The sequence below is a fragment of the Lipotes vexillifer genome, unplaced genomic scaffold, assembly GCF_000442215.2.
Source record: "Lipotes vexillifer unplaced genomic scaffold, Lipotes_vexillifer_v1.1 scaffold164, whole genome shotgun sequence".
NCBI lineage: Eukaryota > Metazoa > Chordata > Mammalia > Artiodactyla > Lipotidae > Lipotes > Lipotes vexillifer.
In genome coordinates this window covers 669,375-677,287 of record NW_006789313.1, presented here as the reverse complement: position 1 = coordinate 677,287, position 7,913 = coordinate 669,375, and the positions used below count along the sequence as shown (strand labels likewise).

Sequence of the window (7,913 nt, the reverse complement as noted above, 5' to 3'; positions counted from 1 at the left end):
TGTAGGGAATTGACAGTTTAATTGATACTATCTTTTTACCCATGATACTTTCTTTGTAAAAATATCTCTTCATTTAGCCAGGAACTCTCTTATGCTCTTCAGTAATGTTTTATAACTTTCTTCAAAGGTTTACATATTTTTGTTAAATATATATGTATAAAAAAACTATGGTTTTTTATTGTGAATGAGGTCCATTTTTTCTATTCCATTTTCTAATTTAATATTACTGTTTTATAATAATTCTATTTCTTTTTAATTTTAATCTTATATATAGTTACCTTTCTGAGATCTCTTATTAGTGTTTAAAACTTTTGTTTATAGATTCTCTTTGTTTATTGATTCTCTTCTCATCTTCAAAGAGGGAGCATTTTATTTATTTCTTTCCTTTTTGATTCTCTTATTTCTTTTCCTATTTTGTTTTGTTTGCTGGGATCTTCAGTTTTCCAGAACCTCCTAGAATAAAATCGGTTTCTTTCTTTTTTTCCCCTTATATCCAATTAATGCAATACATTTCCCACAACTGTTGATACACACTACTGTCATTGCTCAATTTTATGTATTTTTGTTATGTTTATTGTGATTTCCTCTTTAATCTATTGGTTAGTTAGTAATGCATTAATTTTTGAAAATAAGGGTTTGGGGGGGAGACTTTTTAATCATTAAATTCAAATTTAATTACCTTTTCAGCAGATATAGTCTAGCCAAGTCCTGAACAGAACCTTTGACAGCTTTATAGAGCTGGAGGACAAGGTTTAGAGACCAGGGTCCACCAAAGGTGGGAACTCTTGCAAATGTCCCAGGCTTTGAGGTGGGACCCTAACGGGCTATACCCTAGGAGTTAATGTGGACTGAAAGTAAAAGAGCTCTACATTACTATATTTCACCTTCAAGTTTACCTCACTGGCCTAAAAATTCAATACCTGAAATTGGATTAAGGTGATCCTGGACTCCTACTGCTCCCAGAATCAAATCAGAATCCTCTCCAGAGAAAGTTAACCATTTTCGTATTCAGATTATTTATAAAGCAGTTTTTCAGGTAGTATGGCACATAATGGGAGATACTCAGTCACATAAGGACACATGACAACATAAATGGGAACCAGTAGAAACTGTAGAAATAGACTTAAAGGGGCTCTGGTTATTGGAACTACTAAACAGAATTTTTATAATCACAGTTTATTCAAGATGTTAAAAAAGAAGATTGAAACTCTTCAGGGAACTTATTTGAGAAAAGAATCAAATAGAAAATCTGCAAGTGACAAAGGCAGTAATTGAAATTGGATGGATTTAACTCAACGGATGTATTTAATAGCAAGTTAGACATTACTGAAGAGGGAATTAGTGAACTGGGAGATAGATGAGAAGAAAATATCTAGAGTGTAACAGAGAATAACAAAACGATGTAAAATATGAAGAGAGAGTAAGAGATAGAGGATACAGTAGGGAGGGCTAGCATACACTTATTTGGAGTTGGGTAGGAGAAACAGAGTGTTAAAGAAAGTTTAAAGAAATAATACTTGAGAATATTCAAAATGTTGAAATGCATCCAGTCATATATTTAAGAAGTCCAACAAACTGTAAGCAGGAGCTTACTAAATACCAGAGTTAAAACTCCTAATAACCAAAGTTAAATAAAAAAAATCTTAAAACTGGGTAGAGAAATAAGGCACATTATCATTGAAAAGAGCTGAAATTTGAAATTTGACATCACCAACACATCTGCACTGCTGGAATTATTAAAAGAAAGTTATTCCAGATGGAAGAGTGGAAAAGGAAGGAAGGAAGGGCAATGAAGTTGTTCATATGTGGATATATCAGAATGAACAGAAACTGTATAAAACAACAGCAATGTCTTGTGAATTTTAAGATATATGTAGAATTAAAACAACGTCAGTAATATTCTATATGTCAGAAGGGGAGAAATATAGACAGTGTTGCAAAGTTTTTGTATTTTCCAGGCAGCAATTAATCACCAAGGGGGCATGTGTTTATGTAAGATAATCATTAATAGTATAAGAGTATTCAACTTCCAAGTTGCCAGGGGAAAAATAATGAAGAATAAGTACTAAATCAATTTAAAAGAATACAAAAAATGAGAAGAAAGGAATGTACAGTGATTAAGAAAATTAGCATTCAGTAAGATGATAGACTTAAACCTAAATATATTAGAACATACATTAGATGTAATCAATCGTAATCAAATCAATGTGGTATCTGTGGAGAGATAAACATATAAATCAGTGGAGCAGATTAGAGAGTCCCAAAATAGACCCTTAGATATTTGGTTTCCTCAAAGGCAACAAGATAATTCAGTCGGTAAATGGTGTGTGACCAATTGGATATATGTACAGAAATAACAAAAACAAAATGTGACTCCTATCTCAATGCACAAAATTAACTCAAGGTAGATCATAGGCCCAAATGTAAAAGCTAACGTTCTTAAGCTTCTAGAACAAAACATACAGAATTATCTTCGTGACTATGAGTGGCAAAGATATCTTAGAAAAGACACACAAAAAGTACCAATAATAAAAATAAAGAATTGCAACATTGGACTTCATCAAAATTAAAATTTTAGCACTTCAAAAGACAGCAGAAAGAAAATGGAAATGCCATTAACTAGAAGGTGTGACAAGAACGTATAGCAGTGGGAACTCTCCTTTAGTGTTGGTGGGAGTTTAAAATTGTTACAAACACTTTGAAAAATTGTTTGACAGTATCTACTAAAGCTAGAGATTTGCGTGTCAGCTGACCCAGAATTCCACTTCTGCATTTATACGCATCAGAAATGTGTACACATATGCACCAGGAAACATGTGCAGGAATGTTCACAGCAGCATTATTCTCATTGCAAAAGACTGGAAACAGTTCAGATGTTCATCAGTAGGATAGATCAATGCGGAGTATACTTATACAATAGAATATATTATACAACAATGAAAATGAATTAACCTCACATAAATTAACATGGGTGACTCTCACAGACATATTACTGAGTGAAAGAAGACAGATGCAGAAGAGCACACATTGTGTGGTTCCATTAAAATAAAGTTTATGAACAGGCAAAGCTAACCTATGGAGTTTAGGGGTACATATTTGGGTGGTAAAACTATAAAGAAAAGCAAGAGAGTGATAAAGATCAGATTCACCTGCGAGAGGGAAAGGATGATGATCAGATAGAGTGTGCCTTTTGGGGTCCCAGCAGTGTTCTATTTGGTGACCTAAGTAGTTACATGGTTTTGTCTTAAGCATGATAAAAATAATTTTAAAAGGTTAATGTGTTATGGCAGGAATAAATGTTGATATCTTATGTAATGAAGGCATGTTACAAAAAATGTTTAAAACACAATTTTTGAAATTTTACTTTTGTGTGTAGACAGACAGACAGAAAGACACACACACACATCAGACAGAGTAAAAAACACAGGAACACAGATGGACACCTATAGATTTTACACAGAATATGTACTATTTTATAACTAGGAAACTTCATTAAACATTATATAATAAAACTAACACTTACGGAGGGTGTTGTCCTCTGTAGAGAAGGTTGATTGGGTTTATACCTGTGTTGTTCAGGGAAGGATTTGAAGTTGTTTTGTATACAGTAAATAGCATCTGAGCGAAAGACACATTTACAGTCACATAGAGACACTTCAGGCAATGGTGTGGTTATTAACAAAATACACCTTAGCTGCAGGACGTATAATGGAAATTACTCAACAATTTTTTAATCCTTGACTGTTTACTGTAGGAATTTTTTTATATAGTTAATTAAAGGAAAACTGCGTTTTGAGTTTTTTTAAAAGGGAATATTGTCTAAGGCCATAGGATTTGATCAAAACTCTTGACCTCCTGTGACTTCAATTTTCTATCAAAAAAGCAAGAATGCCCACCTTTCAGGGTTGTTTGGAGTATAATGTAACATATAAATGCTTAACCTTAAGCAACGGGTATTAGTACACATTAGAAGGGCAGATTAGCATGGGGATTAAGGGCTTGGGTTCTGGAACTGGACCTGGATTTCTATTTCCAGTTCTACCACTTACCTAGTTCTTTAATTGTGTACTTTCCTTAACTTCTCTTTCTCCATTTCCCCATCTTTAAAATAAGGACTATAATAGTACCTACCTCAGAGGATTGCTATGATGGTAAAATAAAGGGCACAGTATAGTGTGTAGCACAAAGTAGGTGTTCATATAGCTCTTAGCTCTTGCTGTAGATAGAACTGTTTTGGATGTGACTTCAGTTTGTCAGCAAAATTAGTTAAGTGCTTGGGACAGTAACCACTTTTTTTTGTATATATAAAGCATGAGTGTAACTTATAAGATTTTTTTGTGATAGTTGATTACTTCTAAGCTTAATGTCGCCATCTATATAGTCATGTGTGGGAATATTTGCTGCTATTAGGCATAAAATGTAGTCTATATCCTCAATATGAAGCTGGAAATTAGAAAGAAGAAATGGGTGTGTGGAGTATGATAGATACATTTTTCTCTATTTCTTCAATTTAGTTTATATATTTTTTCCTTTTTTCTCCCCAGTAATTTCCCAGAATATCAGTAATCTCTCATGACTCTTTCCACTTCACATTGTTACTTTCCTAAAAAAAAAAAAAAAAAGTTAGTAGTACTGCTGTACCAAACCTTGGTGTCTTACTGAATTCCATTTTGATTTTAGAGGGGAAAAAAAGTCTCTATGTTTCAAATTTGTATGTATGGGTGTGGGAGGGAGTGAGAGAGGGAAGTGAATTGCTTTTATGGAAAACCTTCCTTGACTAGTGCCCTGAATCACTGACCACATACAGCCAATGTTTTATTGTATTCTTTCATGGGTTTAGAGAAGTTGTACCTTGTGAGGTCTGCAAGCCTAATGCTTTGTAAGAGTATCTTGCTTTGTCTTCTTAGGTTGGTTTACTGCTTCCTGAACTCTAGAAGTAATATTCATTTTGTTCAGAGGATTTCAAGCCCATTAGAGTGTAGACATTGACACATCATAGATTCTATAGCAAAAGGGGCTTGAAAGTTGAATAAAAGCATTTATTTCTTTATGGTCTTTTTCAGAAGTTGGGCACTTGAAAGAGGAAGAACTTAAAGTATAAAGTGTAGTATCTTCTTCCTGAAGGTTCTACTTGCTTTAAGTCTCCACCTGGGAACATCAAGACTTTCCCCTTGTAAGAATGTTGCGTTGCAGCTAAGTCTGTGCTAAGTTCTGCTCTTAGTCTTTGCTGCACCCATTCAACCCCCTGATGTTCATTTGCTCTAATATCCTTCAGGTTATTGAGTATCTTAGTTGGATGGGTGTGGACACACGTTGAGTTAAATACTATATGGGGCACTGGTTTGTTGCCTGTTTATGTACCTGGCATTTGAAGTTTTGAATGCAATATAAAATGAGGGTAATCAGTACCCCATCAATGTTTAAAATCTGTATGGAAAAGTCATTCACACATAGCAATTTATGATCTCTAGGCACATCAGTTTAGTGACACAGTGACAGAGGAACAATTTTAAGGAAGCCAAATACAGTAGCTGCCAGCTAGGAAGAGAATTAGAAAGTATAAAAATGGACAGCCCCTTCCAAGTATTGCATCCTGTACAGGTGCTGTTGTGATAGGGCACCCTGTCTCCGAGCCCTCCCTCAATCGTGTCTCCTACTTCCTGGGCGCATAGGAAATAGAAACCTTTCCTTCCTCCCTCCCTCCCTCCCTCCCCCGCTTCCCTCACTCCCTCCCCCACTTCCTTTCCCCCCTCTCTTCCTTCCTTCCTTCCTTCCTTTAGAAAAAAAAGGACATGTGTTATTACTCAAAAGAAGTATGGAAGGTAGTCACTTCAATTCATGGTCTTGAGCAGCTCAACAGTGTCCTCAAGGACCCAAGCTCCTTCCATCTCCTGTCACATGGACTCAGTGTGTGTTGGCTTTGTCCTCATGCTTGTTTGCTTGTTTCCCCATTGCTGCAACATGACTACTGCTGCTCTGTAAAGCCATTTGTCACACGACTCAGACAAGGTTTTACATAGCTAGTGTAGGAGTCTACTCACATGCTCTTCTTTTCTCAGATACCTGCAGGGTGAGGAGCTTAATATGGGAGGGTAGCATGGGAAAAAAACAAACAAACACAAAACGATCTTTGAAGAGACTTTGGGCATTTGTGCAAAGTAAGTGACTGTATTTTTGAATATATAAATGGAAAACACATGTATGCTAAGTGACAGGTACATGCTCCGAAGTCTTGAAATATGTGAGGATTCAGGGTATGATTTACTTCACTAAATCCCTAAAAAATATGTGAGCACTTGACAATGTTCTAATTTTTGCTTTTACGCATGTATATGTTGAAAGTTTCCTCTAAATCAATTCCTGTCCACTTTAATGTTTTTATTTTGGAGGCATATTTTCCCATACCCATGACCTCAGGACATTGTGGATCCTCAGTGAAAACTGCTGATGGACTGACTGTGATGTTTAAGATAAGCCTTTTAGTTACGCAGAATCTTCTCTCTTCCTCTCTAGCCAGGAACCATATTCTTTGTGAACCTAAGGAATGTTGAATTTAAACCGTAACTTCTGTGGCTCTTGCCAATCAAACCAAACAGTAGGGGAAACTGCAGTGGGGGGCAGGCAGAGGTGGTGAGTTCTTTGAAGCTAGACCCTCGAGGTCATGATCTCTCCACTCACCAGTCTTTTGCCTTGGGATCCCTTCTCAGAATCCACACACTGGAAGAGAGTAACAAATAATACACACTGGGGTCAGTGTCTTAGTTGCACTAAAACTACTCTCCGGTTCTTTATGTCGTGAGGCTTGTTCACAACGCTCTTCTGTAAGCTTAGCACACACAGGAAGAGAGCATTGACTGACAAACTTCCTAGCAAAGATCAGTTAGTTCTCTACAGCTTTGTCTGGTCAGCCAAACCCAAAGCCTTTTGGACCCGAGTCTGTCTTTCTATTTTACTATGGTAAGTTATTTTCTCTTTTTAGCTCTAGCCAGGTTTTGCCCCCAGTGTAAGCTGCAATTTTCTCTCTAACCCTCTTGGCCGCTGAGAAAACGTGTTGCTCCATAGGCTATGTCCATGGTTTTAGCTGAATTGAATTCTAAGCTGTTTAAGACAGTTTCCTGATTGAAGGCATTATCTTGTCCTCAGTTTTTACAGTGCTCCCAACTCTTGACCAACTTTTCACTTTGAACTGTTCATTCTTGGGCTTATTCCTTCTGCTGTCTGTTAGTCTTCCCTTTCTGAGCATCTACCATTATACTCTTGTTTTATTCAGTTTGGTTTCCTCCTCTTTAGTCATTGGTCCCTGACTTGCCCATTACATGCACATTTATTTCCATCATATTGTTTGAGACCAAGAGACTGACATTTTGCCTTCCATTAATTGGTTAACATAAATACATTTTGCTGTGCAATGAGGAGGGCTGTATTTATTGTACATAAATATATAACATAGTGACTTATTCAGTAGTTTATAAAGATTTGGGTTTAACTTTGCCATTTTTTTTCAGGAGTTGGTTGTCAGCAACCCTACTAGAGTATGTGATTTGCATGTGAAGCTCAGGCAAGCCAGGCATAATAGGAAGATTTTATACATAGAACTGGCTTTTTCAAAGGTGACTTCCATTTTTAGAGACATTGAAAAAGTTATAATGGATTTATAATTTTATTCAATCATTCCTCAGTACTTTTGAGTTATTAAAACAGTCCTTTAGTAATTATTGGTTTTCATTGATAAACATTTATGGTGTTTTTTTTTTTAACATATTCTTTTGTAATCTAATAAGAGTGGAAAGGGGTTAGAAGCCAAATCTGTAATGATATGCAAGAGATGACAGTACTGACAGTGAATAAAGAAATATGGTGTCATTGCTTTTATTTCATACTCTCCAAATTACCTGTGATGAGCTTAAGCAGTC

The 7,913-nt window shown here is 35.9% G+C and overlaps 1 protein-coding gene across 1 annotated transcript in view; it reads left to right on the top strand.

The window, feature by feature from the left end:
* CDIN1 (CDAN1 interacting nuclease 1) overlaps positions 1 to 7,913 on the top strand; it is a 217,189-nt gene that overhangs the window by 50,366 nt on the left and 158,910 nt on the right. The gene's annotated exons all lie outside the window — the stretch shown is intronic.